Source organism: Ambystoma mexicanum, chromosome 5q (assembly GCF_040938575.1).
Source record: "Ambystoma mexicanum isolate Mex_15411 chromosome 5q, UKY_AmexF1_1, whole genome shotgun sequence".
NCBI lineage: Eukaryota > Metazoa > Chordata > Amphibia > Caudata > Ambystomatidae > Ambystoma > Ambystoma mexicanum.
The window spans coordinates 1,343,278,956-1,343,306,871 of NC_090933.1; the positions used below are offsets into that span (position 1 = coordinate 1,343,278,956).

General features: G+C 50.1%; 1 protein-coding gene across 3 annotated transcripts in view; it reads right to left on the bottom strand.

Moving 5' to 3' along the window:
* Positions 1-27,916, bottom strand: part of LOC138498117 (uncharacterized) — a 140,526-nt gene that overhangs the window by 103,622 nt on the left and 8,988 nt on the right. Inside the window, exon 1 of one of the 3 annotated variants that reach the window (XM_069621979.1) lies at positions 18,157-18,225. The exons of the other annotated variants lie outside the window; for them this stretch is intronic. The gene's annotated coding sequence lies outside the window, so the exon portion shown is untranslated. Of the gene's footprint in view, positions 1-18,156; positions 18,226-27,916 lie in introns of those variants that run through there. 3 annotated transcript variants of the gene reach the window in all.

Here is a 27,916-nt window from a genome sequence, read left to right on the forward strand (position 1 = left end):
TCAGTAGCGGCCTCCTCCCCCTCTGTGGAAACCACCAACCTGGATGTCTCCACACCGTCTTCCGCCGTTGCAAGCCCCTGTGGGGGCTCACCCACCCCTTCCGCTGCAGCCGTGGGGGCATCCCCGCCGCCCTGCTCCACAGCGCCTTCTCCGCCCTCTTCTTCACCTGCCACTGTGTAGAGGGAGAATAGAACACAAGCATCAGGGTACTGTACAATGGTCCCCTAGACAGGAAGCATTAGCAGATGAGTGGCACTGTCAAACATCACTTCCATCATGTCCCTCCACAACACATGGGTCAGTGCAGGCAAAACACATGCAGTAACAGGCATGGCGCATGCTATGGACATTGGCATACATGACCAAGGGACTCATGATTCATACAATGTTAGTTTTGAACTCACATGCATCATGGGTCTTGCCATCACATGCACACACCTCACCGTAGTTCCATCCATCTGGCCTCGTACACCACAGACGCAGTGGATACAAGGATGACTAGGCTGCATCAGTGGATCTGAACATTGTCACAGACATGTGTCATGCATCCATGGCATTTACAAGTCACAGACACGCAGGTCAGACACACAGACATGGACACCATACATGTACATGGCATCAGCACCCATCCCTCACCCCCACCCATGTCCAGGAACAGAGACTGCCATGCTTCCATGTGTCCATTCCGCATAGAGCCCCCCATGTTGCAATAGAACACATGCACCAACCATGTGGTTCACACATCACTGTACTCACATGCCTGACCATGATGTCCCTGCACACACACATACGTACATGGCCTATGTCACACATACAGGCAAGTATCAGACAACCAGCACACTGCAACATGCCCTGTCTCACACAGCAATGCTTGGCCACTTACCGCTCAACTCCAGACGGGTCTGCCTCCGAAGGATCTGGGCGTGGAGCGCTGGGTCTACGCGTTCCAGGACCCTCATCTGGATGTCACTCAGGCGTGCCCGGCCCCCCTCCGCGAGGCACCGGGCCTTATTGAGGGTCCTGGACCTCAAGTCCTCCCAGCGCTTCTTGATGTGCTTGATGTCGCGGGTTGCCACCCCCTCCGCGTTGATGGCAACCACTACATCGTCCCAGATCCTCTCCCGTCCTTCCTTGTTGGCGCGTGGTCTTCCGAAGAGGGCATCATAATGCCCCAGGACATGCTCCACCAGGACACCAACTTCCTTCTCACTGAAGCTGGTGGCCCTCTGCCTCTCTGGCTGGGGGTCGCCACTGGTCTCAGATGGTGCTTGCCCCGACATGGCGACCCCCGAGGCAGGCGTGGGTGGGCAACTGGGTCCTGGGGCTGGGCTGTGGAGCGATGGTATCCCAGTCGGGAGTCTACTGTTCCAGCAGTGGTGGACACAGCAACTGGACCCCTGCAGATGGCTGATGTGCAGGCACCAAATGGCAGGGCAAAGTGGCAGCAGGCAGGCAGGCAGGCAGGCAGCAGCAGATGGCTTGTGGGAGGCTGCTCGGGGCTATGGGGGGCAGTAATTCGGCCTTCTGGGCAGGAGCGTGGTCTTCCGTGTGCTTACGCGTGGCCAGCTTGATACGGAGTGAATTTTCACTTGAAAAATCTGCACGTCAGCGTGTAATTCGAGGAAAGGGCCTTAGCGCGTAAGCACGTCAGCACGCGTACGCGATTTCATTGGACCAAAGGCCCTTAGCGCGTAAGCGCGTCTGTGATGTTTCGCGCACGGGCGTTGCCCTGGCAGGGCTTGGAGATCTCGCGTGCCTTTACACTGCTCTGTATGTGCTTTTCGTGCAGTGCGTGTGTTTTCCATCCGTTGGGGTTCACACGCTATTACTTCACAGCGGGTGTTGGCTACGCGTTCTTCTACACGCAAGGCAGACGGTGAGTGGTACCCCGCTCCCCCCCAGGCCCGATCGCGTGAAGAAGTTCACGCGAACCCCTGAAATACACGTAGCCCGCTCCCCCAGGCCCCATCGCATGTGGAACCACCCGCAGGCCCCTGGAATACACGCACCCCGCTCCCCCAGGCCCCATCGCGTGTTTAACCATTCGCGTGTAGAATTTCTCGCGCACCCCTGTAATACACGCACCCAGCCCATTCGCGTGTAGAATTTCTCGCGCACCCCTGTAATACACGCACCCAGCCCATTCGCGTGTAGGATTTCTCGCGCACCGCTGTAATACACGCACCCAGCCCATTCGCGTGTAGGATTTCTCGCGCACCCCTGTAATACACGCACCCAGCCCATTCGCGTGTAGGATTTCTCGCGCACCCCTGTAATACACGCACCCAGCCAAAACGCATGTATGACTTCGCGCGCACCCGGATATGCACGCACACGCTCCCCCAGGCACATTCACTGAGCTGTGTATACGGTATTTTTTAAGCGCACATTTTGTCGCACATGTATTGGGACGCTACCGCCTGCGTTCTGTGGCGTACGGGTATTGGCCTGTGCGCGTCTTTGGCCGTGCGCTGTTTTACCCGATTCGATTCCATGAATGCCTGTTGTAGGCTTGCGTCTGGGCGTTCCGCGCACTTGCCTCCTGGACCTCCCCTGTGACGCCCACATTTTCACGAGTTGTTCCCCATTCCGAGATTCACGCCCCGTTTTCCGCCTACTTTTGGGATGTGCGCCGCGCTATGTGCGAATTCGCTGTGGCTTTATCGCACAGCGTTAGATGACCTGTGCGCTAGCATGCGGCGCGCACTTTTTCGGCGCACATCCCGCTGTTTTCTGTGCGATATTCTGCGATTTTTTCTGTGCCACTGCGAATCCCACGTTTTCGCACGCGTGCGCCGGTTTTTCCGCGCACATTATTTCCATGAATCGGCCTGTTAGCTTTTAATTTGCTGCCATTAGGCACTTTCTTGCAAAGTCAGCCGCATATGTGAATTCCTGAAAGCCGAGGGCACTACGAGGGGGGTCCACCTGGGATCTGATGATGGAGAGGGTGTAAGAGGGACAAGGCGCGAGTGTGGGTCTGCGTGTTTGTGTGCGTGTTTATGCTCCAGTTTGAGTGACTATGGTGATGTGTTTGAGTTATATATAGTATATGTGCATCAGTGTGAAATTGTTATTGATGTGTATGCTTATCTTTTTGCTGGTCACATAAGAGTGTTCTGGATCAGACAAAGAAAAATGACCAGACTAAGGAGGTCATTCAGAGCTGGGCGGTAACAGTAAAATTGGTGGTATTTGGCAAATATCTCCAATTTTACTGTCCGCCCAATGCAGGGCTTGATCAAATATCACTGGCGCTATTCCGTGGGAATAAGGCTGTTGTATTTTAGGTGAAATTTCTGCTGGAAATTTACTGAATTTGACCTATGGTCCGATGGTAGCTCATCTGTCTTGCCTAGAGGTTGTTCTAGGACAGTCAGTCTATTGCGCTTTAGTACACTTGAGGGTAGGGAGTCCATAGTGCCTAGAAGAGCCTACCAAGGTAGCTGGTTTCTTTTCCCCATAGACGATTGGATGACACAGCGACATCAAAGATAAGCTCCATCTGAGCTTAAGGTATGTAAAAAAAAACTCAAGACCAACGAACCACTTCGGTGGACAACTACCACAGGCACGGCTATCCATCCACACAAATAAGAATGCAGCTACCGCTACGATAAACTCGGTCAAGCTGGACACGCAATGGTTACGCCCTTACACCAGACCTGCCTCAACACCTATGTCAACAGAATACAGCGGCAACCTATGACAACTTTCGGTCTAGCGGGTGCACACTGAATCTCCTGCCCTAGCGCACACTCGTGACCTCCCTCAGCACCCGTCCACATGCTTGACCTCTTGGGTTGCTTACTGGAGCCTATCCAGCGCTCCTAATTTCCAATCTTGGCCAAATGCACACACACACTTTAATCCTTTTCTGAGAATTTTCCCATACCCGGACATTGGTCTCTGAGGGCGTTCCTACCACAAAGCGCTTTGATGCCATACAAATGGGAAAAGGCGCTATATCAATGACAACTGCAATACAATACAATACAAAGGTGAGTACCACATACAATCAGACATTTTTATAACCACCATAGAGTAACATCCATGGGTGTTATTGAAGGGTGGTATTGAACTGTTTTTGTAATGAACTCACAAGGGATTAAGGAATTCACCCAAGCATTCCTACAGAATAGAGCTGAAGGAAAACTGTAAAAAGATGTGGGCCTGTATTTCTCTGGCAAGTAGGAGTCAGGATGATAATGGACAAATAGTGTATGCGCTCTGAAACACTTGTGTATTGGCGCGATATAAATCAAATATATATCATGGGCTGATGTGGTGCCAACAGAGGCCACAGAATCTGCCACTGGGGGGTACAAGAATGTGCTTGCGGCATAGGCTCTTCCCCCTGTCACTCACTGTAAAGGCCCATGTGTCGGGGCCATCCAGGCACAGTGCTGAGATGAAGGGGAGTGTCTCAACCCTTCCACTCAGAAGCCGAGCAGGCCTTGCGGCACTCGTTTCCTCTGCGGCAGGCTGGAATTTGAAATAGTGTCTCCTTTTCAATTCTTTTCTTTATATTTTGCTCTTCTGCCAGGGTAGACAGCCCAGCCAGCCTGTGGGGCATTTGCCACCTTGCCCCCTTTCCCAGTCGTACCCTGCCATAGCTCTAGTTGGCACTGCTCGAAGGTCTTGATGGGAGTCTTTAAACCAGTAAATCTGGTGTTTCCATTCAAACCTCTTGATGTAGCTGGTTGAAGAGGCTCGGTCAACGAAGGTTGGCTTCCAACCAGGCCTCTGCACTGGCAGTCCAGGTGTCCTCAGCAAAAAAGAGGCTCAGTGCACACACGGCAGCCAGGTGCATGAGGCAGTGGCATTTTGAAGTCAGTTCATCAGCGTCTCGAAAGTCTCAAAAGTGTTCCAAATGCTGAATATGAAATGTTGAACAGCAGTGGTGGGAGAGGAAAAGGGGGCTGGTGGTTTAGTGTGCACACCTACAAGATCTGGAGATCATTTCTGTACTTACCAGACCAGGGAAGTATACACAGTCACATATAAGAACACTGCCTCTTCTCAGGGTAGGTGTCCTGGTCATGAGGTCCTTAATGCAGGCAAGCTTCAAAGTTCTTCCATTTGGGATGCCTGTGGTGCTCAGGGACCATTATGGAGAGGGCCTTTCTACTTGTTCTTATATATATCTTCACCCTTATAGAAGGTTCCATGAACTGTCAACAGCTGCAAGATGAGTCAACACAGTGGCGGCTATTCAAGATGGTGGACATCCTTTCCTTATAGCTCCTCGACTGCCTTAGCTCTGCCTATGTCTGCTTCGCTGAGAACGAAGGGTCTTTGTCAGTAACTTCTCTCAACTTGTCTACATCCTGCCAGCAGCTGCCACTGAAATGACTCTGGCTCTGACCAGACCTTACAGTTCTGTACCGCCCATTGGGGCATTAAATCCTCACTTGCTATTTAGAAACAGGCTTCCTGCTTGGGACTGAAGCCAGATAATATCATCTTGGAAGTGCTAGGTATGGATTCATCAGCTGTGTGTTTTAAAACTTTATATCTGATCATCCGGTGGAATTAGTGATAACTTCAATTTTCTGCACACCACTATGTAAATGTTTGATTGAATATGGCTTTATATTTAGTTCGGCTCACCGTTCAATTTGAACGCTGCTAGGAAGCTGCCACCAGATTTGGGAGAGCATTTGAAATGCCAATGAAAGTTTATATTGAATTTCAGAATTTATATGTAAAGCTCAAAGGGACTAAATCCAACTCCCTCCTGAGGGACTTTTCTATAAGCAAAGAGAAGGCATGGTAGTAGAAGGTCCCACTTTCTTCTAAGGGGTTCTTCTAAAGCACCTATCATGCTCTTCATAGCCGTTCTACCAACCCATTCGTCTGAGGATGGTAGGCAGTTGAGAACTTGTAAGTCACTCCACAGTTTTTCCACATGGCCTCCATGTAATGGGACATAAAATCGGATCCCCTGTCGGAAATGACTTCCTTAGGAAAACTTACCCTGTTAAAAATACCAAGTAGGGCCTTAGCAACAGCCTGAGCCGTAACAGTCCTCATAGGTATGGCTTCAGGATACCTAGCAGCATGGTCTACCACAACCAATATAAACCGATTGCCCAAAGAGGTTGGAGGGTCTAAGGGACCAATCATGTTGATTCCTACCCTCTCAAAAGGGACTACCACAAGTGTGACAGCTCCTACAGAATGTATCTACATCAGACCCCAATTTAGGCCACTAGAAGTATAGAGAAAGCCTTTCCTTGGTCTTCTTGAAGCTCGAGTGACCAGCCAAAGGAATCTCGTGGACTAACTGTAGGAACTGGTGTTTTGTCTCTAGAGGCACTACAAGTCTTCTGTAGTCCCCTGGGATAGACTCAGTTTGTTCACTGTAGAAGAGGCGATCGTCCCAGTACAACCTATGCTTCCCTGGCTCTTGCCAATACAGCTGGGAAGCTGCCTATTGGCGAAGACCCTCAGGATTAGGACACTCTCTCTGGTCTCTGCTGAAGTCTGCCCTACAGGGGCCACCTTTTGCCAGTAAAGACTGCAGCTCAGGATGGTCTTTAGGATCCAGATCTCCAACGGGGAAAGGTCTTCTTCCAGCTCTGAATTTTCAGCAGCTGATTCAGCCTCTCCTGGTTGTTCCTCACACTCAGCCTCAGCTGGTGGAGGAGTCACAGGTGTGACTTTGGACTGTCCTCTCGGGGATGTCCTGGTTTGATGCACAGGAGTGCTTTCTGGCTTTTTCCTTGAGACCTTGGGTTTCCCCTTTGTCTCATTCTTCCTTGAAATAGCAGTTAATATCTCCTGTGGGCTGGGTGTTATAGATTCTTCTGTAACATCCTGTGGATAGACATCTATTGTACTCTCCCTGGCCCTCCTTGTCTGCTCCTGTTTCCTTTTGCTGGGAGGCCTAGGGGTGTTTGATACAACTCCAAGAGTTTTTAAGTCATTCCCCAACAGGACTCTCCCAGGCCCCTCAGTTTGTACACTAACAGTTATCTTGACAGTCATGTTGTTGCACTGGATGTGAGCTGGTAGTCTAGGAAGTATTTGGACAGGGCCTCCAGCAAGCTTAGTGAGGGTTTAGGGTGTCTTAGCAACATCATCAGTCTTGAAAAAAGATTAATCCACTACAGTAATTCTGGCCCCAGTGTCTCTAATGGCAGGTGTCTCCTGACCATTTACAAGTACACTGTCCTTGTAATATTCTTTTGTGTTATCTGGAATTGAATTATAGGCATCGAAATGCTGCTGTTCCCACAGACCCAGGGACACTAAAGAAACACTGGCAGAGACTCCAAGGGGGTCTTCAGCCAGTACCTGAAAGTTACCACTTGTCACATGTACTTCTTCCTCTGGGGAGAAGGCTAAGGACACAGTGTGGATGCCTGAAGGTTTACCCTTACACCTGGGATTCCTCTTTCACATTGTCAGTAGACCCACAAGCATTACATTTTCCAAATGTTTTGACAAATGGGGGTCTCTGCTGACCTCCCTCTGGTTCGGCACCAGAGGTTTCACTAGCCTGATTCGGTTTCCCTGGTGGCTTACCCTTCTTATGTTTGGGGCCCTCTTTTGGAATGGAGGTATTAGCCTTCTCTTTGCCATCTTTCTTTTGCTGCTTCCCATCGTCCTTTTTCTGAGTTGCCCCAGAATCCTTGTGAGTGGCCCTGTTGGCAACCCACAAGTCAGCAGCCTTTGCTAACTTCTTGGATCCATTTCCTTAGAGTCAGACAAGTGCTATCTCAGCTCAGGAGAGCTGGCAACAAAAATAGATTCTAACAAAAGTAGATTTCTCATTCCTTCAAAAGTGTTAACTCTGTAACCCTTTACCAAAGCATCTAAGTTTTTTAAACATTCACACAGCCAGGTAGCCCAAGGAGTACCATCAAGCTTTTGAGGGTCCTAAACCTCTTAACGTACTGGGAAGTTTGCCCAAATCTAGTTATCAAAGCTAGCTTCACATTTTAATACTCTAGTCTTTCAAGTGCCCCCACCTCCATTAGAGCATCAGATGCAACCTCGGGAGCCTAGACAAAAGCTGTCATGATGCCTACCCCCGGGCATCCAGACCACGTCCATCAGCCCCGGGAGCAGGCATCATGTCGCCTTGAGAAAACCCAGCAACCCCTGCTAGGGGCTGTCTGGGTTCAGTCCTGGCGCCTATGGCGCCAGGCTCATATAGGTGCACACTTTCCTGATGCAGACCATGCTGCAAGAAGATCCAAGCCCATGTGAGGCCTGGAAGGGACTACTTTACCTTAGGGACTATTTCGTTACTTGGGTGTGGTCAGGGAGTAATACCTACCTGGGACTACTTTGGAGGCTATTTAAACCATGCCCGAAGAGCAGCACACGCTTCGGGTTATTCTGCATCCAGCAGCGTACGCTCACCGTGCCAGCAGCAGCATCCAGCCTTCTTCCCACGCCCGCCTCGAACCTGGAGCACCTAGAAAGAAGGAAAGAAGCAAAGGTTAGAACAAGAGTATTACCTGATTTCTTACCTGATTCTGGATTCATCGCATCTTCAAACCAGAGGACAGACTTTGTTTTAAACGCGTCGCATCGCCAGCAGCAGCGCCGCACCATACTCACCGTTCCACGCTGCATCTCTTCGATCCGGCGCTGTTTCCATCTTTACATCGCCGAATCCCAGGACCTAAGGGGGACAAGAAACAACAAGGTGAGCAGAGAGAACAGACAGAGACAATCTCTTTAGCCGCCATATGCTTACCTGATTTTACCGCCGGAGGTATAATTCTTCAGCACGCCACATCTTCTAATGCCGCACCTGTAAGATAAGGAGAAAGCAGCAAGTTTAACCCTTGGCATTATTTACCGGACAGTTTTGGGTAACACAGACCTTTACCGGAGCGCTTTCAGCTGTCAATCTTCTTATTGGGTCAAAGCTGCAAGATAAAAGAGGAATTGGACAGGAGTGAATTCCAGACATTTTGAACTCTTACAAACTATATACTTACGGCCCTTCGCCAGGACCTTTTGGAGTCAGGATTCGTCTACAACTCTTCCAATATCTTCAGGCCAGTGAAGTAACTGGTCATCAACGCGCCCCTGCGTGCTTCGCAGGATGGAGGGCTCATCCTTCAAGAATATAAGGTGAGATTGCTGAGAGTGCGCTTCAGAGGTGATTAGTGGGGAGGACAGTGGTGGTGCTATCACTTGAATCCACAAGTGGCTAAATCCATCCCTCCACTTGTAGGAGAATATTTCTACGGGCAAAGCAGACAAGATTAGGAGGGCAGATCCAGTCAGTCATCGCTGCACTACGCATCACGTGGGTGGAGGCCGCAGCAGTCCGGGTCCGACCGACGCCCCTGTGGGAGCCAGGTGAGCGTAACAGAACGCGAAGCCTATCTACAAATCCCCACCCGGGCGTTATGGAAACCTCAGAAACCGACCAACTGGCACAACTATTAGGGGAACTTAGGGCGGAGGTGCACTCCGCTCGCCAAGAGACTAATGCCCTCAGAAGAGAACTAATTGTATCGAAGGAGCGCACAGATGATCTCGCTAGACAACTGCTGCAAACTCAAGCTGGACATCACCCCTACCTGGTTCCGGGGGAAACCCAGCTCCTGTGTTATCGAGTAACCCTGTGCAAATAAACCTACCAGGAAATATTCCATTAGCTCCACCCGAACGCTTTGCCGGAGATCCCAAAAGGTTCGCCGTGTTTATGAACCAATGCAGCTTGCACTTTTTATGCAGACCAGGAGCCTTCCCAAACGATCAAGCCAATGTAGCCTTTGTATTATCATATCTCAGCGGCAGTGCAGCTGATTGGTCAATTCCACTAGTTACTCAATATGACCCAATTCTTCGGGATTTTCAGGGCTTTCAAACAAGCATGGAAAGACTATTTGCCCGGCACTCTCAAGGACAGGCCCTGGATAACGAACGTTTGTCCCTACGACAGGGTAACCAGGATCTGCTAACCTATATCGCAACCTTCAATAGATTGATAGTGGAAACCGGATGGCCTGAGGAAAAACGAATTACATTGTTTCATCGTGGACTTCGGGGAGAACTTAAAGACGTCTTGGCTCAAGTTGTGAACCCACCTCAGGATTGCGCAGAGTTTATAGACTTAGTGGTCCAGCTGGATCATCGACTCCAGAATAGAAAGGCTGATCGAGCTAAGTTCGAAAATCGGGTATTGGTTAAATCCAACGTTGCCCCCCAAGGAACTGATGCATCAGAACCTAGTCAAATCGGGGGGGTTAAAGGACCCTTAACTCAAAAGGAAAGGGAAAGAAGAAGACAGATGCAATTGTGTCTGTACTGTGGAACTTCAGGACATTTTCTACGGGATTGCCCTATAAAACCACCCAAGAAGGTGGTAGGAGTTGCTCATAAAAGTCCAAAAGAGCCTGATTCGGAAAACGACCACGCTCGACAAGCATAGAGGTCCTCTTGCCGAGCTTAAAGAAGGACACTCAGACCTCGCATCTGATCATACCAATGGTCCTAATTGATCCTAGATAACCCTCACGTATGCACGCAGTAAGGGCATACATTGATAGCGGGGCCGTAGGGAACTATATGGACCACGAATTGGCTTCCAGGATGAATCTACCTCTCTGCCGAAAAACCACCTCAGATGTCATCACCACAGTCGATGGAACTGAAAAAGCCTCTGGGCCTGTAACTCATTCCACCACAGAGATGACACTATTGGGTCAGGATGGGCATCGAGAGACTATTGTGTTTGATCTAATCAAAGCACCACAGTTCCAAATAATACTGGGGATACCTTGGTTGGAAACACATAATCCTTGTATTGATTAGCGAGAGAAGAGAATAACCTTCCCGGATTGTGCACAAACCTGTTACCCAAAGAAAAATCAGAACGCAGGCCTGGCCACAGTAACCACAGCAGTCATGCAACTACCTCCAGAATACCAAGAATTCCAGGATGTCTTCCAAAAGGAACAGGCAAACACCTTACCTCCTCACAGATCGTACAATTGTCAAATCAATCTCATACACGGTGGACAACCCCCTTGTAGCAGGATCTATGCCCTTACGGAACCTGAGAACCTTCACCTACGACAATACTTAGACTAGTACCTTGCCAATGGCTTTATTCGCCCTTCCAAGTCTCCTGTATCCTCAGCTTTGTTCTTCGTGCCAAAAAAGGAAGGTGACCTTAGAACGTGCATAGGCTACCGCGCATTAAATCAGATTACGGTAAAAAACCGGTACCCATTGCCTCTGATCCCCGAACTACTAGACCAAGTAAAGGATGCATGTATCTACACTAAATTAGATCTCCGAGGGGCATGTCATCTGGTACGTGTAAAGAAAGGCGATGAATGGAAGACGGCCTTTCGCACCAAGTACGGTTTATTCGAGTATCAGGTGATGCCCTTCAGGTTGTGCAATGCACCAGCAGCCTTCCAGTATTTTATGAACAATGTCTTTTGTGAACTCATTGACGTCTGTGTTGTCGTATACATAGACGATATCCTTGTGTAGTCCTCCTCAGAATCAGACCATGTTAAGCATGTACGTGCAGTCCTTTAGAAACTACGCCAGCACAAGTTATATGCAAAATTGGAAAAATGTGTTTTTCATGTTACGGAAGTTGAATTCCTTGGATTTATCTTGACTCCAAAAGGAGTCCGAATGGACTCACGAAAGGTGGACGAAATTCTCAAGTGGCCATCACCTAGTTCACTTAAAGGGGTGCAAAGCATGCTCGGATTTGCCAATTTGTACCGCAGATTCATTCCGGACTTCTCACATGTTGTACATCCCATCACAGCACTTTTGCGAAAGAACAAACGTTTCTTGTGGACCGAAGAGGGTGAAAAGGCCTCCCAAGAGCTGACAGCGAAATTCACGTCTGCGCCTGTCTTAAAGCATCCACGCCCAGAGCTTCCGTACATAGTGGAAACTGATGCATCCAGTTTAGCCATGGGAGCTGTCCTGTCCCAGAAGGATCTGAAACTGGTCAACTTCACCCAGTGGCATTTTGGTCCAGAAAGTTCTCGCCACCCGAGTTAAACTATGCGGTTACCGATAAAGAGTTATTAGCCATCAAATCCGCCTTTAAGGCTTGGCGACACTATCTTCTCGGTGCCAGGCATACCATTACTGTAATCACCGATCACCGGAACTTGCAGGATCTAAAAACAGCCAAAGCCCAATCATCGCGCCAACTTCGATGGGCATTATTCTTTGCCGAATTCGATTTTGTGATTACTTATCGACCAGGCTGTAAAAATGGCAAGGCAGATGCCTTATCCCGAATAGGAATGGAAGAAGAATAAGTGAACCCGGAGCCGGTGCCTATAATTTCTGAACAAAGAATTCTTGGCATAACTACTTTACAGACACTAGAAGAAATTAATTTAAAAATCCAACAACTCTTCAATCCAGCAGCTCTGCAGGACTGGGTAAAGAAAGGCCCGGATTACTCAGTCATCAATGACCTACCTTATTATCAAGGACGACTATTTCTACCACACAAGGAAATACAAGTACTAGTCATCTCCAATTACCATGACGCCCTTATGGAAGGACACCCAGGTATCGCAAAAACCGAAGCCAAAATTAAGAGACAATTCTGGTGGCCCACCTGGCGAAAAGATATAAAGTCATTTGTGATGTCTTGTGGCATTTGCGCCCAAAACAAGAGTTAGAAGAAAAAACCAGCTGGCCTTTTACAACCTTTGGATATTCCACCTACACCCTGGCACACCTTATCTTTAGACTTTATTACTGATCTACCTGCATGTAATGGATTTAACACCATTCTAGTTATCGTGGATCTTTTTTCCAAGATGGCCCACTTTATTCCTTTGAAGGGATTACCTTCTGCTTCAATTCTGGCCAAGGAGTTCCTCGAAAACATCGTTCGAATACATGGGTTTCCTTCCGTATTGGTCTCTGACCGAGGTAGTCAATTCATTTCACATTTTTGGAAGAAATGTTGCCAATTGGCACAAATCGACGTACGGTTATCAACCAGTCACCATCCCCAGACTGATGGTCAGACGGAGAGGACCAACCAGACCCTTGAACAGTACCTTCGTTACATGCTTCACCAGACCGAAAGTAATTGGAAAGATATTTTATGGATTTCCGAATATGCATACAATAACTCTGTACATTCAGGAACCGGACAAAGCCCCTTTTATACCATATATGGACACCACCCTCGAACCTCAGAACTCGATTCGCCTCAGCACTTAGAAATGCCTGCAGTTAGTCATTTACATTCTACTATTACACAAGCCTTCAAAGAAGCGACAGAACATTTGAAGCAAGCAAAAGAGAAATACAAGAAAAATGCTGATCGATATAGAAGTGAAACTCCACAGTACCAAATTGGAGATCAGGTTTGGCTAGCTACAAAACACATACCTCTGAAAGGAACTCGGACTTTTAATCCTAGATATTTGGGACCTTACACCATTAAGGCCATTATCAACCCGGTGGCCGTCAAACTGAAATTACCCTCCACTATGCGAATTCATCCTGTCTTTCATGTTTCACTTTTAAAACCAGTTCAACCCGGAACAAGATTAACCAAACCACCAGATCCTATCTTGATAGATGGAGAACCTGAATTCGAGGTGAAAAACATCCTGGACTCCAAGGTGGTTAAATCAAAACTTTTTCACTTAATCGATTGGAAAGGTTACGGGCCACAGGAAAGGTCATGGGAGCCTAGTGACCACGTCATGCACCACGATTAGTGATGAGATTTCATCGGGACTTCCCAGACAAACCAGGACCAAGGGGAGGAACGACTTTAGGAGGGGCCTTGAGGGGGAGTGCTGTCATGATGCATACCCCCGGGCATCCAGACCACGTCCATCAGCCCCGGGAGCAGGCATCATATCGCCTTGAGAAAACCCAGCAACCCCTGCTAGGGGCTGTCTGGGTTCAGTCCTGGCGCCTATGGCACCAGGCTCATATGGGACATCAGTCCTGGCGCCATAGGCGCCAGGCTCATAGGTGCACACTTACCTGATGCAGACCATGCTGCAAGAAGATCCAAGCCCATGTGAGGCCTGGAAGGGACTACTTTACCTTAGGGACTATTTTGTTACTCGGGTGTGGTCGGGGAGAAATACCTACCTGGGACTACTTTGGAGGCTATTTAAACCACGCCCGAAGAGCAGTACACTTTTTGCGTTATTCTGCATCCAGCAGCGTAATGCTCACCGTGCCAGCAGCAGCATCCAGCCTTCTGCTACGCCCGCCTCGAACCTGGAGCACCTAGAAAGAAGGAAAGAAGCAAAGGTTAGAACAAGAGTATTACCTGATTTCTTACCTGATTCCGGATTCATCGCATCTTCAAACCAAAGGAAAGACTTTGTTTTAAACGCGTCGCATCGCCAGCAGCAGCGCCGTGCCATACTCACCGTTCCACGCAGCATCTCTTCGATCCGGCGCTGTCTCCATCTTTACATCGCCGAATCCCGGCACCTAAGGGGTACAAGAAACAACAAGGTGAGCAGAGAGAACAGACAGAGACAATCTCTTTAGCCGCCATATGCTTACCTGATTTTACCACCGGAGGTATAATTCTTCAGCACGCCACATCTTCTAATGCCGCACCTGTAAGATAAGGAGAAAGCAGCAAGTTTAACCCTTTGCATTATTTACCAGACAGTTTTGGGTAACACAGACTTTTACCGGAGCGCTTTCAGCTGTCAATCTTCTTATTGGGTCAAAGCTGCCAGATAAAAGAGGAATTGGACAGGAGTGAATTCCATACATTTTGAACTCTTACGAACTATATACTTACGGTCCTTCGCCAGGACCTTTTGGAGTCAGGATTCGTCTACAACTCTTCCAATATCTTCAGGCCAGTGAAGTAACTGGTCATCAACGCACCCCTGCGTGCTTCGCAGGATGGAGGGCTCATCCTTCAAGAATATAAGGTGAGATTGCTGGGAGTGCGCTTCAGAGGTGATTAGTGGGGAGGACAGTGGGGGTGCTTTCACTTGAATCCACAAGTGGCTAAATCTATCTTTCCACTTCTAGGAGAATATTTCTAGGGGCAAAGCAGACAAGATTAGGAGGGCAGATCCAGTCAGTCATCGCTGCACTACGCATCACGTAGGTGGAGGCCGCAGCAGTCCGGGTCCGACCGACGTCCCTGTGGGAGCCATGTGAGCGTAACAAAAGCCAAGGAATCAGTTGATTCTCTTTGAAACCCTGAATCCCACAGTTATATTCAAAAGCAGCCAACCAATCTAAAATATCAAGTCTCACCTCATACATACTCACAGCTTTTTTAGGCATGCAAGGTCTCTTAGAACTGGAAGACCTAGAAGACTCTTGGAGAGAACAATTTTCAAGAGACAATTTCTTCATTTCAAGTTCATGATTCAGTTCCATTTCTCTGAGCCTGAGTTCTTGATGTTTGCTTTCAGTTTACATTTGAATTCTTTTGACCTCTAACTCAACTCTCATTCTTTCAAGAGAGACAGATTCTGGACTCAGTACTGGACCTGGTAGGGTCCCTGTGGTTAAAGCTTGAGGAGCTAAAGCAAGTAGGGGTGCAGTGGGGCTCACATCCTGAGACTCCTCTGACTCTCTAACTCATCAACAACATCATAGCCTGACCCTGAATCATTATCATCCTCTTCAACATTATCCACATAGGTGTTATAGCTCTACCTCCCAGTCTTTGATGATTCAACAATTTCTCAATCAATTCATTTTTCTTGCCCTTAACAAAGAGAGACCTGACTTTACACATACCTTTCAGTTGATCTACTGTTAGAACGATCAGGGCTTCCTGTTTGAAGTTATTCATATCAGGCATTATAAAACAATAGCTTTTCTAGTGATGCTTAGCCTTGTGAAGGTTATTTGAACAAAGGTAAGAGCAGCACTCTCAATGTATCAACTATACTTTATCCTCACCACTGTACACCAGTGTTAGGCAGAATTGCAGGCAGTACCCTCTGGGACCACTACACACAATTAGGACTACAGGTGTAAGCAAGACCAACCTTTGGTATAAGTCGGTACCACACAGTTTTTGGTAACGAGCTGAGCAGCCAGGCGTATCTCAAGAGTGAATGTGAGCAGTACAAGTAGTTACACATAGGACTTTCCATCACAGTGGTTCAAGTAAACACTTATACTCGGGGTTTCTTGACAAAAATACTCATTCATTTATTACACAATCATACAAACCTCTAAGGTTTTGAGACAGTTTGGCTCCCCTGAAATAGGAGCCAAATAGCAGTTCAGTTACTTAGAAAGGAGCAAAAGGGCACAAGAGAAGTAGAATAGATCATATATACTTTTTAGACAGTGGAAATACTTTAAGTTCACCAGAGATCTTCAATTCAAGTCAATAGGCCAGGCCAAAGTCAATGGGCTAGAGTTCTGGATCGGAAAGAGCAGTTTTGATATCAAACGGTAAAGTCTTTGGGAAAGTTCTTAGAAGTAGTTTAGGCGAAAAAGAACCATGTGTTAGGTCACAAGCTGATTAGGCCTGCAAGTTGGGAAAGTCTCACAAACTTTCACCGCGAGAGTGGCGTTCTCACAATCGGGTTGGCACAGTACCTTTGTATGAAGAAAACAGATGCTGCTGAAGTCGTGGTACTTGGCAGGTCCTGCAGATCTTGCTGTTCCTGAGCGTCAGTCGTGGGGCAAGAGGGAGGACATCGGGGGACTCCTGCACTGCACGTGATCGTCAAAGAAAGCAAATAAAATTGAGTCACTTCAGTTCCAGTAGCTGTAGATTCAAGAGCACAAACTGGTGCTCCTCTCCCTGGTTAATCCTAACCAGCCTTGAGAATGGTGTTCAGGTGTCTTATGAGTTGATTGGTCCCACCACCTCAAAGGAAGAAGCCGTCCTTGAAGGATCTTCTCTGTTGAATGAAGTTTGGCAATTCGGACCTGCAGCAGGGCTTCACCGGGCAAACCAACGGTCCAGGAGTTGCAGCAGCCGTCCTCTTCCTGCTCGTCTTTGGTTCTTTCGTTCCAGTGGTGGACTTTGCCTTCAAGTCTTGGAGACTCGCTTTATAAACAGTTTTCTCCCATTTATTCCAGTCTAGCTGTCACTCACCCAGCAGGGTGGCTGTCTGTGCCGGACAGTCAGCCAGCCAATCACGTCACAGTGCATTTGGGTCTCCTAGGAGACTAAGCACAGGGAGTTTCGGGCACCTCCCTCACTTCCTGTCGACCCCAGACACTCAGATGCCAGAGGCGGTCTTCAGTCAAGAAGCACCCCAAAGGCACATGAACAAAGGGACCAAACCTGGTTTGGCGCTCAGAGACAAACACTAGAAGGACCTTTCCAAAAAGAAACAGTGAAAAAAGAAGACCAGGACCTGTTTAAACAAAGGGGCTTAAGGCGCCATCTTGAAAAACATGGCTCCCATGATTTTTAGCTACCGGTGTTCGCGGTCGGGAACAATCATGGTAGTTCATTGTAAAACCACTGCCACCAGCATTTTCAATAGGAAAGGGTAGCATTTGACTGCTACATAAGGATTTATACAAAGGGGATACTATGTAACTCCTCCAGCACTCCATTGTAAGATGGTGTGTGCTGTGTCTATAAATTTGAAAAGACTAGTAAAGTCAATTTCACTTTACATTCTTTGGGAAACAGTAGTTTATCCCAGAGAAGGTGTTTAAACCATTGCGGAGTCTAAAATGACAACCCTGTGTCAGTGAACTGAGGGTGCTGTGTAACACACATGAAAAGATGCCCTTGGGAGCTATCTTAAAACTCCAAAGTCAAAGAACACAAATGTAAAACACACATCAAAACACATGACAGAGTGGGAAAACAGGCTCACACTCTTTCCAGGTAAAAATGAAGTCCTCAAAAATCCAGCAAAGCTGCTGGGGGTCTCTAAGGTGAAGGGAATTAACACATTTAGGAGAATTCTCCCTAACATGCCTTATAACTAGTATTATATATAGAGATTGCCCTGCCAACATGTGTTTCGACCAAGGGTCTTCCCCAAGGCATAAAATAAGTCATACAACCAGTTGTAAAAGTGGAGCCAAGTAATTATGATTTCATGGTGGATCCCAATAGTCTTTTTTTAGATGCTTAAATTGATAGAAAATGAATACATGTTTGACTAGAACTAAAGTGTAAACAGGTAAGAGTATTGTATGCAGTGATTTTGAACAGAATCGTGGGTGATCCAATCTTACCTGCATGAAAAGGTCTTCTGGTGTTAGCGATATCAGAGGTTTTAATCCTGATATTTCCATATAATCAAACTGGAAAAACAAATTCTGGGATTACATATTTATCCTGAGAATAAGTATGTCTAACAAATACATCTTGCCACTCTTAACGGGTTAGGGTGGGGTCTGGGTGTTCATTAAATTAAGCCAATTTAATTTAAGTCTTAGCTGGAAGCAAAGAAAGGATAAAAAATAACTAATACGCTTCACTGTATTTGTGTTGGCGAAAACATTATTTTTGATATAAGAATGCAATCTACCCTGTGCATCTTACAATATATTGTATCCAGGAGGGAGGAAGGCAAAGATTTACCATAAGTGTTGGGACGTTTTGCATCTCGGATCTATTTAGCTGTTCATGAAGAGCGTGCCACGAGGGGCACATTTTGTATGTTTATATAGCTTAACATGATGTAACGTGGACGTGTGATGTCATACGTTAAATAACAGAAACAGTCATGTTGATGGAAATGAAAAAGTCCCATGCTTTAATAAGTTTCCTTGTCTAGTTTAATAATAACACCTCCAACTGAGGGTTATTATAATGTACTTGGGGCCGATTCATGGAACAAACAAATGAGCGCCGAAAATCTCAGCGCAAGCTGGCGCAAGCATGAAAAGCAAGCGCACGCAAATGCGTGCGATTCAAGGAAGGGCCTGTGCGTGTTTTCCCCAGGATGTGCGCCAAATCCGTGCGTGGCGCACACGGGCGCACACGTGATTGCAACATCCCGAATGCCGTGCGCGACACGGAAGTGAAAGCAAACAATGTCGGCGCACACACCAAAAAGGGGTCGTGACACGGGGCGTAACACGCGGAATGGGGAACAATGCGTGAAAAAGAAGGCGTAACTGGGGAAGTCCTGCAGGGATATACACGGAACGCCCACACGCACGTGAACAACACGTATTCATGGAACAACACGAATATGGGAAACTTGCGCACGCCAAAAAAAAAATCGCATAGTTGTCAACACGTCTGCCACACGAAGGCAGGCGGAAGCGTCCCCGCGCACAGTATAAAAGTGCGTGCAAACAACAAACATGTATATCCAGCTACGATGAATGCCCCATTTGTCGCAGCACTGATCGTGGGACACCGCAGGAGTAGGAGAATAGCCAGGGCCCGCATTTTCTTTCCCCGGACTAGCCTTTTTGGGATGCCGGACAACCAGGTCTATGGCAGGTATAGGTTTCCACCCCGTATCATCCTAGACCTGGTCAGGGAGTGGGAAGATGACCTTACACCACCCACCCTCTGCTCCCAACATTGAGCCCCTTGGAGAAGGAGCTCAATGTCCTGCATTTTTTGGCCACTGGGTCATTTCAGCGGACAACTGCCATATTGGGGGGGTCTCACAGGCCACGCATTCACGCTGCCTACACCAGGTGTTGGCAATCAACACTGCATGCCCCTCAGTCCGCAGGCACATGTACATGCCCAGAACACCCGCAGAAAGGCAGGCCATGGTCCAGGACTTTTACAGGGTGGCACACTTCCCCAAAGTGCTCGGTGCCATAGATTGCACCCATGTGGCCCACGTCCACCTAGGGCCACTGAGCACATCTATTGAAACCGCAAGCACTGGCATTCCATCAACGTGCAGGTAGTATGCGATGCAAAGGGAATCATCATCTCTGTCTATGCAAACTACGCTGGCTCTACCCATGACAGTTTCATATACAGAATGTCCGCCCTGAGCCGGGACCTGGAAGCTGGGCAGCATGGCGACACATGGCTCCTAGGTGAGTACAAATGCCTGTGCACATGCATGCATGTCAAACACAGCCAAATACACAAACCCCAATAATCACAACCATTATCACCTCCCCAGGGGATAGTGCCTACCCACTGAGCAACCAAATGATGATGCCAATCCGGAATCCCACCACACCACCCCAGGTAAGATACAACGCTGCCCATATTGCAACCAGGGGCATAGTAGAGAGCACATTTGGAGTGCTCAAGTCACGCTTCCGCTCCCTTGACCGCTCTGGCAGCCAGCTTCTATATGCACCCCCAGTAGTGTGCAGGATCATTGTGGCAGCATGTGTCCTGCACAATGTGGCAACACATCGGGACGTACCGGTGGACATGGTGGTGCCCCCACATCCCCAACCACAGGCACAGGCGCTGCCCATGGGAGGGGAAAGGGCATGTTGCGAGGCAGCCCGGAACCAGCTTGTGGCCACATTTTTCACCTAAACTCCCACCCCTGCGGAGTGCACACAGGCCTGGCACATACCAGGTGACAATCGATGATGACAAAGAGTTAGTCAACTGTCACAACCTTACCACCCTGAGAATGTTGCCACGGAAGTGCTACATTGTGTGCATCCCTAGCTACTTAAACATAACCAATCCTGTGTGACCAAAAGGAACACATGCAAGGTCTATATCACCCCCCGCACCCTGCAAAACAGGCCATCACAATCCCTGGTATGTCACCCAAACCCTCCCAACCCACATCACCCTTGTCTGCCACACCATGACATGGCATGCAATAACAAAAGCCCAACACATGACCAATAAGATACGAAGTGACATGTCATAAATGAAAACTGGCATGAGACAATGATGCCTGACATGGAATCAGATGAAATGACTGACCAACAACCTCCCACACATACAAAGTCAGACACAAATGCTTTCCAACAGTCGTAGCATGTACACAACACTTTATGCCTGTTCACATACACATTGGCCATGGCAAAATCCCTACTCCCGAACCCGTGTGCTGTGTGTGTCTCCTGCAACACACCGCTCAGCACACAGCACAGGCCTGCACATGCGTCGGAGTGCCGGGGTCATGGATGATAGGTCCTGGTATATCGAGATTCGGGATCCTTGGAGGGTAATTGAGTCGCTGCCTCTTGCTTTCTCGAGGATCCGTTTTTTGTCCTGAAAGCGGTGAAATCGAGCGAGGACAGATCTTGGTCCGCCTGGGGGCCCTCCGGCTCTGTGTATCCTCTCCGTCTTAGGTTCATCAACTGCATCATCGGCAACTAAGAGTTGCTGTCATGATCTCTGCTTCCAAAAGATCAGGACTTGCCCGACTCCCTTGGAAGCAGACCCATAACCCCGGTTCCGAGTGCCAGCCAGTCCCAATTGGGACCTTTTGGACCCTGTCCTGGCGCCAGTGGCACCAGGCTCATAAAGATGCCCAGTCCCAGCGCTGGAAGCGCCGGGCTCATAATGCATGGGTGGACTTACCTGCAGCAGACCATGCTGCTTACTTACTTGCCAGTTGAACCCCTGATCCTCTTCTGTTTGGGACTACTTTTCCTGTTGGGTGGGGCAGGAGCCACTCCCTAGGTTCAGAACACTGGAACTCTTCTGGAAAGCAGGAACTCTTTTCTTACCTAGGCGTGGCTGTGGAAGGAGACACCTAAGCACTACAGGAGGCTATTTAAACCACACCCGATGGATGAATCTTGCTTTGCATTATTCTGCATTCTCTGCAGCAGAACGCTCATCGTGTCTTCTGCTTCTGATCCTGGGCCTAAGGGAACAAAGGCTTACCATCCTGGAATCCAGTCTTCAGCAGCACCTGTAAAGACAAAGAAAGAACAGGTTAGCACTACGGTCTTCAGTGGCAGTGCATCTCTTACCTGGTCCATCGGCTGTCACCAACGCCTCGCGCTGCATTCCAGCATCTGAAAGACAAAGGCTTACCTACTCTTCGCATGCTCCGGAGGTCTTCGCACTGCATCCCGGCATCTGAAAGACAAAAGCTTACCAGCTCTTCGCACGCTCCGGAGGCCTTTGGCGCTGCATCTCGCATCTGAAAGACAAAAGAAGGTGCGTTTAAAGACATTGGGCAACTTTATTACTCACGTGCCATTACTCCTTCCCACGCCGAATCCAGTGGGTATTCCAGCACCCTTCAGCTTCTCTAAAGCTCCGAACTTGTACCTGCAAGATAAAAGGGACAGTTAGTGCGCATCGTGAAGCAGGCTACAAGTGCTTACTTACGTGCTTCCAGGCGCTTCTATTCCTCACGCGGGTTCGATCCTCAACTCTCATCAGCCCGCCATCCGCCATCGCCGGAACCCTGCAAAACAAGAGATATCATTACAAAAGACTTTTAAGACATTTGAAGTGCCCAGAACTTACCGTTCGTGCAGTTAACGACGGACAGCAGTCCTCTGAGGTCAAGAGGCCTGCACCCTTATCCAGTGAAGAAACTGGTTACGGCACCCTGCCTCGAGGCAGATGGAGAGCTCGGCGTTCACTTACCTAAGGTGAGGGTGTTAACCTTTGGGGTTCTACAGGAGAAGAGAAAGGGAAGAGGAGAGAGGCACCCAATAACCCCAGTTCATTAATCCCATATTTTCTATCTGCAGACATCTTACTCTTCGAGTCAGACATACAGTGCACAGAGGTCCAGCCCAAAGAGCCAACCGTGTGTTACACATCACCTTTGAAGATACGGCATTCACCCAGTCAAGACCGGCGCCTCTGCGGGAATCAGGTGAGCGTTACAGCACTCAAGTCCCTGCAGAGCATCTGCTATCTGCACAGTCCAAGTGAGACACCCTGCATGAAGGGCAGAGTATGTACCCCACTGCATGTGTCTGGCAGATTGCCTGGTGGAAGTTAGCATGTATACAGGAGGCTTGAACAGGCCATTGCAGTACGCCAAAATGATGCACACCAGTGCAATGGTGAAATTGGGATGCAGGGGGGGTGGAGGGCAAGGGGGCATGCCTATGTGGAGTACCCGCATGCAGGCAGAGGACACATGCACTTCAGTCATGCAATGACATAGTCCCAGTGCAGGGAGGAAAGACACCCCTGGCTACATGCAGAAGGGCCAGTGAGCTGGAACATGGACCGGAGGGGCATCTGGGTGACTAGCATGTGAGTAGGGTGCAAGTGTGGTGATGAGGACAGTCCCCGTCTGCTCTACATGTCCACAATCCTGCACAGCATGCACGCATCAGTGAAGCATTGCATGACTAGCACATGAGAACCATGTACACATAGCATGTAGTGGCAGTCAAGCACAACACATCACACAGCCAAACCACACATGGGCTGGACATACACGCAACAACACTCACTGGATGGGGCATCAAAGTCCTGCATCTCTCCCACTCCTTCGACCGATTCTGCTGGTATGAACTCCGCAACGAGTGACTCTTTCGGAGTGAGGTCATCCTCCTTAGGTGGTGGCCCACTGCCAGTCACCAGAGTCATGCTGTAATTAGAGGCACGCTTGGCCTTAGCGCTGCATTTGAGGCCATCCCAACGCTTCTTGCACTCGGCAGCTGTGCGCACCTCATGGCCGAATGCACTCACATTATCCGCAATATGCTTCCAGTGGGTATTCCGATGGGCAGCCGTAGTTTGACAATTCGGCCCCACTAGCATGTCACCGCTGTGTTCTAGCACGTAGTCCACAAGGGAGTCCAGTTCCTGCACACAGAAAGGCTTCTTCCTTGACGTGCAGGAGGCCGTGGCTGTGTCTGGGGTCCCAGCCTGTGTTGCAGGTGCAACCTTCCACCTCTTGGGTGGTGGTGCGGACCCTGGCTGGTGAATGCCGCCCTGATCAGTATGGCCAGTGGCACCGGTGGATTGAACCAAGGGAGTGGCAGGTGGAAGGACGACCAAAGGCCTGACTTGCGTCAGTGGCTGCTGGGTGCCCTGGAATGGACCCTGTGCAGCAACATCCGCTGTGCCAGGGGCATTGACCGCGACTGTCCTGGTTGGTAGACTCACAACCGGGGTGTTGTTTGCTGCATCTGCCCCTGCACTTGTCAACACCCAGCTGGTCGGGGCAGCAGATGACATTACTGCCCCAGGGACACGTGCCTCGGTCAGGGCAGCCCTGTGTGCACCTACGGTGTTCCTCCTGACCTGCTGGAAATCTTCCATGGACTCTTCAAGTGCCAACGCAGCCTGCGCTGGCAGAACCTGTGCCTGGGTGGTGGTGTCCACAGCTGCACCTGCAGCTACCACTACCCTTGGGCCAGTGGCAGTCGATGAAACGGACTGCTGGGTCACATGGGCGCCAATGCCAGATGCAAGAACCGCATCTCCCGGAGCCGCAGAGGGTGATGGCATGACTGCACCAACACGTGGCACAACATCGTCCTGAGCTGCCTCACCCCTGCCTCTTCCCCCGCTGCAGCTACCCTGGACATCCTGGAGTCCCCCTACTCCCTGGTCACCCCAGCCACGTCCCTGACCACACCCGCCACGATGAGTACACCCAGCTGAGGTGGGCCTCACCTTTCGTGGTGGCCTCCCAACCATGTCACAGATGGAGTAATGCTGGCACAGATGGAGTAGTGCCAATGAGAGGTGTACACGACAATTGTCCTGGGCAAGGTGAAGGTGGGAAACAAGATGTTAAAAGCACCCCTGCACCTGCAAGGCTGTATGTGACCCCGGTGATGAAGTGACGGGTCACGCAATGCTCAGGCACCCCATAACTGCAGTAAAACCGTGCACACAACCCCTGGTAGCCCACGTGTGTGGAATTAACTCCCGCAGTATGCAGTGGCACCCAGGAACATGAAAAACACGTACGCATGGGACACGCAGGCTACTATGACCTCGAAAACGGGTACGCGATACACAGGGGCACCCACAGTGGAAAAAATAGTGTGCGCGACTCACCGTCAGACTAGCGTAATAATGAAAAACATGCGTAGCCAATACCCCCACCAAAAGAAGAGATACGTCCTTCATCCGCTGTGAAGTTGTAATGGTGCGCGAAACAACACGAAGTAGCAACACACACGTCAGTCTCCACGAAAGGCACATACAGCGAACTGCTGGCCCCGCTCACCTTTAACCTGTGCTGAGGGAAAAGCCAGCGTGCGCCACATCACTTACGCGCTCAGGCCCTTTCCTCGGATTACACGCATTAACACGCGGATGTGCTGATTTTTCACATGCTGAATCACTATGCACCCGTCACGAGGGAAATACCCACGCGCATAACGTCACAGACGCGGTTACGCGCTAAGGGCCTTTCCTCGAATTACACGCTGACGTGCAGTTTCTGCACGTGCCAAATCACTCTGTATCAAGCTGGCCACGCGACAACACATGGAAGACCACGCTCCTGCCCAGAAGGCCATTTTCCTGCCCCCCAGAGCCCCACGCACGCTCCCACCTGCCATCTGCTGCTGCCTGCCTGCTGCCCACGTGCCCCGCTATTTGGTGCCTGCACATCAGCCATGTGCAGGGTCCAGTTGCTGTGTCCACCCCTGCTGGAACAGAAGACTTCCGACTGCTATACCATCATTCCACAGCCCAGCCCCAGCACCCAGTTGCCCACCCACACCTGCCTCGGGGGTCGCCATGTCGGGGCAAACACCATCAGAGACCACTGGCGACCCCCAGCCAGAGAGGCAAAGGTCTACCAGCTTCAGCGATAAGGAAGTTGGTATTGTGGTGGAGCAAGTTCTGGGGCATTATGATGCCCTCTTCATACCATCGCGCGCCGACAAGGAAGGACAGAGGTGGATTTGGAAGGACATAGTGGGTGGCATCAACGCGGAGGGGGTGGGCACCCTGAGACCTGAGACACATCCAGAAGCGCTGGGAGGACTACAAGTCCAGAACCCTCAAGAAGGCCCGGCGCCTCTTAGAGGAAGAGGATGCAGTGGGGCACCGGGGCCAGATTACCAACCTGCAGATGAGGGTCCTGGAGCACATTCGCTCAGTGCTTCGCCACCAGATCCTCAGGATGCAGGCCCGTCTGGAGTCGAGCGGTAAGTGGCCATGCATTGCTGTGTGAAACAGGGCATGTTGCAGTGTGCTGGTAGTCAGCTACTTGCCTGTATGTGTGACATAGGCCATGTATGGAAGTGTGTGTGCAGGGACATCATGGTGCTGCATGTGAGACCAGTCATGCGTGAACCACATGGATGGTGCAAGTGTTACAATGCAACATGGGGAGCAGCATGCGGAATGCACGCATTAATGCATGCCTGTCTCTGTTCTTGGACATGGATGGGGTGTGAGAGATGGGTGCTGCTGTCATGGACATGTATGGTGTACATGTCTGTGTGTCTGAGTAGCGTGTGTGTGACTTTGAAACACCATGGATGCATGACACATGTCCGTGACGATGTGTTGATTGACTGATGCAGTCGAGCCATCCTTGTATCCACTGTGTCTGTGGTGTACGAGGCCAGATGCATGAGCCTCCGGTGATGTGTGTGCATGGGATCAGTATGACCCATGATGCATGTGAGTTTGAAGACAACATTTATGTCAATAGTGGCCCTTGTACATGGATGCTAATGTTGATTGCATGCGCCATGCCTGTTTCTGCATGTGTGTTGCCTGCATTGACCCATGTGTTGTGGAGGGACAGGATGGAAGTGACGTTTGACAGTGCCACTCATGTGCTATTGCTTCCTGTCTAGGGGCCTATTGTACAGTACCCTGATGCTTATGTTCTATGTCTTCCTCTACACAGCGTTGAGTGAAGAAGAGGGTGGAGACGGCGCTGTGGAGCAAAGCGGCGGGGATGCCTCCACCGGCCGGCGACGCAAGGCCCAGCCACCCTCCCAGGAATTACCATCATCTGGGAGCGAGGGGACTGGTGCCGCGTCTGCCACTACGGCTGCAGCGGAAGGGCCGGTTGAGTCCCCACAGGGGCTTGCCATGGCGGAAGACGGTGCGGAGCCATCCAGGTTGGTGGTCTACACAGAGGAGGAGGAGGCCGCTACTGAGCCGCACATGGGGCCTGGTAGGGGTGGTACCACTGGTGCAAGTGGTGCAGTCCAGGGCCAGGGGCAGGAGGCAGCACAGGTCGCCGCAGAGGGGCCTGTGCATGTCACTGTCCCTAACCCTGTGACTGCACCACTATGCACCAGTAGGGATGCCCCGTCCCAGGCCCATCTGCAGGTGGGGGGGAGGCCCACGTCATCTGGCACTCCACTACTTGCGGATGAGGAGACCGATGACCGTATGGTGTCTATCCTGATTGGTGTCACGTTGCGCACGCGTGACATTCGTGATGACGTGCGTGCTTCCTGAGGGGACCACGCACACCATCACGAAGAGCTGCATGGCAACATGGCACAGTTGGGAGGGGCCCTGGTCGGAGGGTTCCTATATGCGTTGAGAACTCTGGCGGCCCTCTCCTCCTCTGTGTAGACTATGTGCCAGTCGTTCTCCCTGCCGTCTTCCGGCCCAGATTCCAGTGGACCTGGCCCAACCAACACAGCCAGCTTGGTGGAGATCACATCCCTGCCACAGTCAGGAGTCGGAGGTCCAGCAGGGGTGGACACCCCACCAACTGGAGACCAGCAGATGGAGGATGTGCCGGCATCATCGGGCAGGGCACATGGACAGCAGCAGCAGGCTCAAGGTGGGAGCGATGATGGCTCGGGACCATCAACATCAGAGGGGCAGGCATCAGCCGGAAGGCAGGAGGACCCTGGAATGGGAGTGTTTTCCATGTGGCAGCGGTTGGGACAGCGGATAGATGCGGAGCGGCGGCGGGCGGAAGAGGCACGGCTCACCATAGTCAGGGCAGAGTTCTCCATGCGCAGGGCGTTGAGGCGGGCTGAGTGCCTCGAGGCAACTCGCAGGGAGTTGGAACAGGCCATGACTGCATCCCTGCGAGACCTCGGGCCAGGGGAGAGGCCCGCCTCCGGGACATCGACATGGAGTTCGATGATGCCCTGGCCCGCGACATCACAGAGTGAGCCGTAGGACTTACCCACCGCCATTGTATATAGTTAATTAGTG